Source organism: Homarus americanus, unplaced genomic scaffold (assembly GCF_018991925.1).
Source record: "Homarus americanus isolate GMGI-L3 unplaced genomic scaffold, GMGI_Hamer_2.0 scaffold23578, whole genome shotgun sequence".
Lineage (NCBI taxonomy): Eukaryota > Metazoa > Arthropoda > Malacostraca > Decapoda > Nephropidae > Homarus > Homarus americanus.
Window position 1 is genome coordinate 3617203 of NW_024733231.1, and position 8315 is coordinate 3625517.

Below are 8315 nucleotides of genomic sequence, written 5' to 3' on the forward strand. Positions count from 1 at the left end.
TAATAGTGGACTGTACGAAGCTACAATATATTCTTCACTTGTCGTCCCTCACCCTCTCCCCACCCCCCCCCTCAGGAGAAATTTTCCTCTGCGTTGTAGACATGAATATGGAGGCTGGTCTGAATGGCCGCCACGGTGACTTGACAATATGGTGATTGATCTCCGTTTAATTCCTCCATGACAGATCCAAAGGCCAACGTATCCGAGGAGCGACCACCACCACAGTCCACAAAACCATCCTGCCTTGATGGATATTTTTTTTAGCTTTTCTAACTAATAAACACAATAATCCAATAGTTTATTTTATGGGTCATCATATAGGAATTTATTTTAATTTATCTTAAGTTAGGAATGTTTAGGAAGTTTAGAGGATTTTTTAGGTATTTTCTCCCAACTCGGCATCAAAAAGCAGAGGCAAATTAAGCTATGTTACCCAGTCTGGTGAGGAATCGTAAGGAGATTTATTTCTTTAAGATTTTTGGGATTTAGCCGATTTATTGTTTTAATTTATTTTTGTTTTTTTTAATGGAGGTAAATCAGTTTATTTTATATATATATATATTTTTAGATTACATTTTATTGTGGCTTAAAGAATAAAATTAAAACCTCTTAAAACGATCTGTAGCAGTGTGAGAAGTAACCTTCCCCACTTTAAGCCCCTATCACAGGGCTATTTCATGATCATAGAAACTTGCATTTCACCCTGACCAGCCATTCCTTTGATTCCATTGCCTACCCCCCCTTCCCCCCCTCCCTCCTTCCCCTCCCTCCTCCCTCCCCCCTTCCCCTCCCCCCCCCCCCTTATTCCACATGCTCTAAGCTCTCTTTAAAGGGCCACTGAGACAACAAAATTACCCTCGGTGTGTTGGCCAACCTCTTCATTTATCAGAACTTCTAACCACCCTTTGGCCTCCTGGTAAAGTATGAACTGCCAACCAAGTGTAAAAATATTAACAGTATGTTCCTCACATACACAAGCCTCTAGTTTGTATCTCTCTCAGAACAAACCAAGTTCTTGCTTCTATAGTCTTCTTAACACAAAGTTTAACAGAGTTAGTTCAGTTATTGTGAGGTGGTTGTGATTAATTCATTCATTGTTGTTTAAGAATAGTGTAGATAATGTAGCCTGCATAATGTATGTATGTATGTATGTATGGTAGGGAGAGAGGATGTAAGTGTCAATCTAATCTGAAAATTCAACAATGTGTCTTTCCGGCCGATGTGACATAGAGAATTTAGAGTCATTCATCGAAAACAAACCGGAGCAGCGGCCTTGTCTTCCCCTCAAAACACCCAGTACCAGCCTCAACAAAGGTCTTAACAGAAACAGCGACTCATTCTCTAACATACAGACAGTACAATAGATGAAGGAAATAAAATTGAAACAGAAATGACAGAAATTTGAAAACGACAGAAATAGCGAAAATAGATTATCATAAAAACAATACTGTAAGATATTACAAATAATCTCATTTATTAGATTATATTGAAATTAAGACAAAATGTTTAATATCAAAATATTTCCCATGCACCAATTGGTATTGGAATTTTTATAGTTATATATTTTATTAAGTTACCCCTAGACAAGTCGCTAATGGAAGACAGTGATTCTACATAATTGAAGCTATAATATAAAACGACGCAGATAGCCTACATAAAGCTTTAAACATGCGTAGTTTTTTTTTTTACTAGCTGTTGGAGCTTTTCCCAGTTGTCATCTCAGAGTCACAGTAGTTCTCCAACAAACTATTTATCTTACAGAATATTTCATAGAAAATAACTTAGTCCAGCCATTAATTAAGTTTTCTATATCAATTTCAGTAATTTTGTAATTCAATGAACTTCCTTCATTTAACGGACTTATGGAGGAAAGTACTACGTTATATCGAGGTCCGTAAGATATAAAACACCCCATTTAACGAACTGTATATAGAGATAGAAGTCACTATATAGAGGTTTCACTGAGTCCAATTCATAATAAGCTTTACAAGGTCATAAAAAGATGACAGTGGGTTTAATGACACAGACGGAGGTGTGTAAGTCGTATCAGCAGAGAAGGGTGAGGGAGAGGGTGTATCGGAGGAGTGTGTAGGGTAGGGAGGGACAATGGAGGGAAGTGATGGATGACAGCGTGATGGGGGTGTATGCGGGCCTATTATCGTGTAGATTTGACTCAAGTTCATATTCAGTGGCGTGACTCATAGTATAATTATAGTAGAAGATGCTTATTCCACCAGAAACACACTTCAAAAAAATACTCCATCATTGTGGAAACAAAATTTAACGAGATTGTTCATTCTATATACGTGTCCTTGACTTATTAACAAACATCTATATACGTTTTGTCCTTTTAAACAATAACATCCAAGAACTATGTCATTAGCTTCGTTATACAATCACCTGAAATACTTAAAATTACACGAACTTCACTTAAAATCACCTGAACGTTTTTTGGGTCGAGTAAATTCATCTTTCAATGGTTCCCTCAAAGAGTTTCCCCATTTCAAGTCACACTCCAGGGTCCCAGATAAAGAGTTACACCTGGGATGAACACTAAAAGGCACTCTACTTCTTACGGGTCCTCCTAAGTCCTGCTGAAGATCCTTATCGAAATTCTCCTCAAAGGATCCGTTTCAGGTATAAGGTGATACTTGAAGGTCCTCCTCAGGCGCTCTCTTTAATTTCTTCAAGTGACACTTGAGGCCCTCCTTATCATTGCTTTTAGTATTTCGTTTAGGTGCACAGCGGAAGGTCCCCAAGAGGTGATCCTAAGTGTTGGTGCTTCAGGTCGTCCTCTACAGGTGTTCCAGGTGTGGTACTTGAGATGTCTCGTACAGGTGTCTCAGGGTGTCATGAGTCCCTTGAAGCAGCACAGTGAGGCCACCACATACAGGTCGCGGGTCACACTGACCACCCCAACCCTTTCTCCCAGCCCCTTAACCCCCCCCACCCCCCTCACGCCACTACCCCCCACACCTCCCACCACCTCACCACCTCACCCCCCCTCCTCCCCTCACTACCCACCACTACCTCCCTCCTCCCCCCCACTACCTCACCCCTCTCCTCCCCTCCCCTCACTACCTCACCCCTCCTCCTCCCCCTACCTACCACCCTCCTCCTCCCCTCCCCCCTCCCTACCTCACCCCTTCCTCCTCCCCTTCACACCTCACCCCTCCCCTCTCTCCTCCCCTCCTCCACTACCTCACCCCCCTCCTCCTCCCCTCCCCTCCCTACCTCACCCCTCCTCCTCCTCCTCCCCCACCACCACACCCTTCCTCCTCCCCTCCCCACCTCACCCCTCCTCCCCTCCCCACCTCACCCCCTCCTCCTCCCTTCCCTCACTACCTCACCCCTCCTCCTCCCTCCCCCCACTACCTCACACCCCTTCCCTCCTCCCCTCCCACCTCCCACCTTCCTCTCCCCTCCCCCTCACCCCTTCCTCCTCCCCCTCCCCACCTCACCCCTCCTCCTCCCCTCCCCTCACCTACCTCATCCCCTCCCTCCTCCCTCTCCTCACCCCCCCCTCCTCCTCCCCTCCCCTCTCTACCTCCACCCCCTCTCCCTCCCCTCCCCCTCACCTCACCTTCCTCCTCCCTCCCCCCCTCCCCCCTCCCTCCTCCCCCTCACTCACCTCCCCACCCCTCCTCCTCCATCCCCTCACTACCTCACCTTCCTCCTCCTCCCCACTACCTCACCTTCCTCCTCCTCCCCACCTCCCACCCCCTCCTCCTCCCCTCACTACCTCCCCCTCCTCCCTCCCCCCCTCTCTACCTCACCCCTCCTCCTCCCTCCCCCTACACCTCACCCCTTCCTCCTCCCTTCACTACCCCTCACCCCTCCTCCTCCTCCCTCCCCCACTACCTCACCCCTTCCTCCTCCCCTCCCCCTCACCCCCTCCTCCTCCCCTCACTACCTCTTCCCCTCCTCCCTCCCCCACTACCTCCCACCCCTTTCCTCCTCCCACCTCACCCCTACCTCCTCCCCTCCCCTCACCTATCTGCTATTCTTTTCCTCCCTTCTGTCTCCCTCTGCCCCCCTTCTCCCCTACAACAACAACATTACTACACTACTACGAATAACAACAACACATAACTTAGCCACAAGGTAGGGAGATATTAACACCTAAACCACTCCATTAAACACTTCCTTACATAAACCTTTGATGCTAACAAGTTAATCTCTGAGTGAGGTGGGTCGTAGAGGCGGCAGACAGGCTACTGGTGGTGGTCTTATGAAAAGAGGGGAGAGGTAGTGTGAGCCGCACGTTGTTACGCTGAAGGTTAAAACCCTTTTGTGTACTACGGCGCAGGTGGTGGTGGCTCGCCCGCACGCCAACCAGGTCCTCTTTTGTTTGTCGTGCGCCCACAGCATTACCCTTGATCGCGTGTTTTTTTTTTTTTTGCTCCCTTATAGTTCCCGAGGAGGGAGGAGGAAAGGGTTGAGGAAGAGGAAGAGAGGAAGAGTGGGAGGGGCTTTGTTGTGGTCTTGTGTTGATGAAGAAAAGGAATTTTAAAAGTTTTGAAAAGTGAAAGTGGAAGATATTATTATTATTATTATTTGTATTATTATCGCTATATGTTTTTGTCTTGGGTGATGTAAAATGATATAATTATGAGTTATACTGCATTATTTACTCTGGGTTATATAACTTTCTGTCTGTCTATTAAACATCATGCAAGAACTACTGGTCTCGTCTGTTAGTCATTGGATCAGTCGTCGGAGGCCATTAGTGTGCTCAGACATGGTAGGAAATAAGTTTTTTTTCCATTATTGATGTAATTTTCTGGGTAAGATGAGTAGAGTCAGGGGCTGTGTGTGTGTGTGTGTGTGTGTGTGTGTGTGTGTGTGTGTGTGTGTGTGTGTGTGTGTGTGTGTGTGTGTGTGTGTGTGTGTGTGTGTGTGTGTGTGTGTGTGTGTGTGTGTGTGTGTGTGTGTGTGTGTGTCAGGTTTCCCCAGATACCCCCACTTTCAGGTTTAGCTCTCTCTCCCCCCCCCCCCCCCCCCCCCCCCCCCCCCCACACACAGAGGCTTCAGTAAACTCTTCCGACAAGTCCCTAAGATTTACCTGATACTACACACTACAGGTAGGTTCTTCCCGAAGAATTGCCCTGATGATGCGATAACCTCCAACCTCACCTGGGGTCTATCCTTCCTCCTTCCTTCCCCCCTTCTTTCCTACCTCCTTCATCCTCCTCTCTTCCCTCTTTCCTTCCCTCCTCTACCCCTGCCTCCATTCCCCCTCTTCCTCCTTTTCCTTCTCTCATTTCTCCCTCCATTCCTCCTCCCCTCCCTATTTTTTTCCTCTCCCTCCTTCATTACCCCCCCCCTCCTTCCCTCCTCCCCCTCAGATACCCAACACTGCCTGTTACCTGCGTCAAACACCCCTCACCCCCCCCCCCCCGTCAAAAATACCCATTGTCCACCACCCCCGAGGAAAGATATCATCACTTGACCCACAGCAAAAGAAGCAATCCTCAACATAAATACAATTTCTCTCTCTCCCCCCCCCCCCCCCCCCCCCCCCCCCCCCCTTAAATGTCAAGGTAGCCATTATAATTGTGTTATCTTGATTGTATTTATAGGTTACCTGTGGTGGGGCCAAGGTTCTGGAGTGAAGCTATAACGAAATTCTACTGGTGATGTGAGATTGAACCCAACCAACCAACCACCACAACCAACCAACCTAACCAAACCTAACCCAACCTAAGAGCCGTCGTGGCTGTTCCTATTATAATCGTTTCTCATACATCATCTTTATACACTGAGATAAGGGAACCTATTGGCAGGTATTACCAAAAGCCGATTATGAGTGTTTGTAATGATTGGAATGGGGAAAAGATTAGCCAGTCTGTCATTCAGCCAGGTGTGTGTGTGTGTGTGTGTGAATGGTGTGTGTGTGTGTGTGTGTGTGTTATAGAGAGAGGCGTCATAATAAATCACTTTATCTGTGTCCGTGCATACTGTACCGCCATCACTACCACCAACAACACCATCACTACACACCACTCTGGTACCACCACTACCACTGACCACACTACTACTACTAATACTACTATAACCATCATTACTACTATTACTAATTAAACTAAACCTAACCTCACCAATGATAATAAGGAAGTAATCACAGAACGTTATTATTATTATTATCTAACCATCCCCAAAATATGTCCAGAACAATAATAATAATAATACCCATAATAATAATAAAAATAATAATAATAATAATAATAATAACAATAATATACGGCAGAACCCTCGACATTGTTACCACAACATCCACAAGAGGGCAGCAGCGATCACACAGTCAGTAAACGGTGTTAGATGCTTGAAGGTAGCGAAAGAAAGAGAGAGAACGAGAGAAGAGAAGGAAAGATACAGGACTCATTCAGGTAGATTTTCGAGCAAGGACCACAGGTGTATGCGAGCCGACACCTGACAATTACCCACACCCTGAAAAATGGTCCCCCCTCCCTCCCCCCCTCTCCTCCTCTCCTTTGCCCCCCTTCATCCCCCCCATCTTACCCCCTCCCTTGCCTTCAATACCTCCAAGTCTCCCCCCTTTTTTTCCCTCCATTACCCCCCTTCACCCTCCCCTATTTTTTTTACTGGTCTCTCCCCTTTGGTCCTTATTCTCCCCCTTTGCTCCTTAACCCCTTCCTCTCTCTCCCCTTTCTCCTCCCTTTTTGCTGTCTCTTCCCTTTGCTTCTGATCTCCTTTCTGTAATATTCTCAGTATTCTCTTTTATCACTTTATGGTGTTTCTCTCTTATTTATCGGTATTTGTTCCTTCTTCTTTCATTCTTTATTTATTATTTCCAAATTCTTTCCTTTTTATTGGGTGTTTATCTTCATTCTTTTCTTATATAAATCTTTGTTATAGTTATTATTATTATTATTATGTGTGTGTGTGTGTGATGTGATGCTAGTTACACTTCCTATATTATAAGGCACACACACACACACACACACACACACACACACACACACACACACACACACACACACACACATACACACACACACACACACACACACACACACACACACACACACACACACACACACAGTAGTTTGCTCGTTTACTATTACGTATTATACTTTTATTTTTTGCTATAACTGGTAAAAAGATTCCTCAGAGCAGAGCTAATTGTGTCCCACATTCTTTAGTTATATGGAAGTGTAGTATCCTAACACCCGCCCTCACCCTATCACCATCCACCTCTCCCCTTATATCACCTAAATACCTCACTTCACCCCTCATCCCCTCACCGGAACTGCCTCCCCCCTTCACCCCTGCTCTCTCTTTGCTCCTCCCATTTACCCCTACCTCCCTGCACATGAGCCTCTTTACATACACGTCTCTAACACGTCAAGGGTTGATTTGTAGTGTGTGTGTGTGTGTGTGTGTGTGTGTGTGTGTGTGTGTGTGTACAATCGTGATCGTTCATACTGAGATAATTTCTGCCCCTTAGGTTTCAATAGTAGTAGTAGTAGTAAGGTTGTAAAGGTAGTAATAGTAAAGTACTGGTAATAGTAGTGGTAGTAGTAGTATTGGTGGTAGTACGACTAATTAGAGGAAGAACTATTATCACCTATTGTTTCCTTCCTACCTTTAAAATCAACATTGCTGCTTTCATCAACAACAGTTAGGTACTTCACCAAGTTTACACACAACAATTATTTCGCTTTACAACTGTTTTTTATTAGTTATCTTTTTATTATTGGTGTAATGGTGTTGTTAGATTAAATTGTAAAAACACTTTCATTTCGACTAGTTATGTTACATTGTTATTTGATTTCGTTGTGTTGATGCATACTTTAGTAATGAATAGTTTAAGCTTATAACTGTGTCTTTATATATAACAAACATTATTATTGGTTTTTTCCTCTAGCAGATATAGATGACGTGGGGCTTAACACCGTCTTAGCAGTGGGGCGTCTAAGTGTGTCTCCAGGAAAGGTGTTTGGAAGAGTCGCGTCTTAGCTAACAGCGCGCCACCTATGAAATTGAGCGGTAGGCTACCTCCAGGTGAGCCAGGTGTTTGGTAGCCATTACTTTTATTCAGAAATTTTTACTGTGTTTTGGTGCATTTCTTAGTATAAAGTATTTGGTACAGCATAAATATAACTTTTTAGAAATATATTAAGCAGCATATATGGATCCGTATTACACACACACACACACACACACATATATATATATATATATATATATATATACAGTATATTACCTTATATGGAGCTGCCTGCGCCATCTATGAAGCGCTCACGGGCCATCTCCCTGGGCTTGTGGGTAGGTCGCGGTCGTGCGTGTTC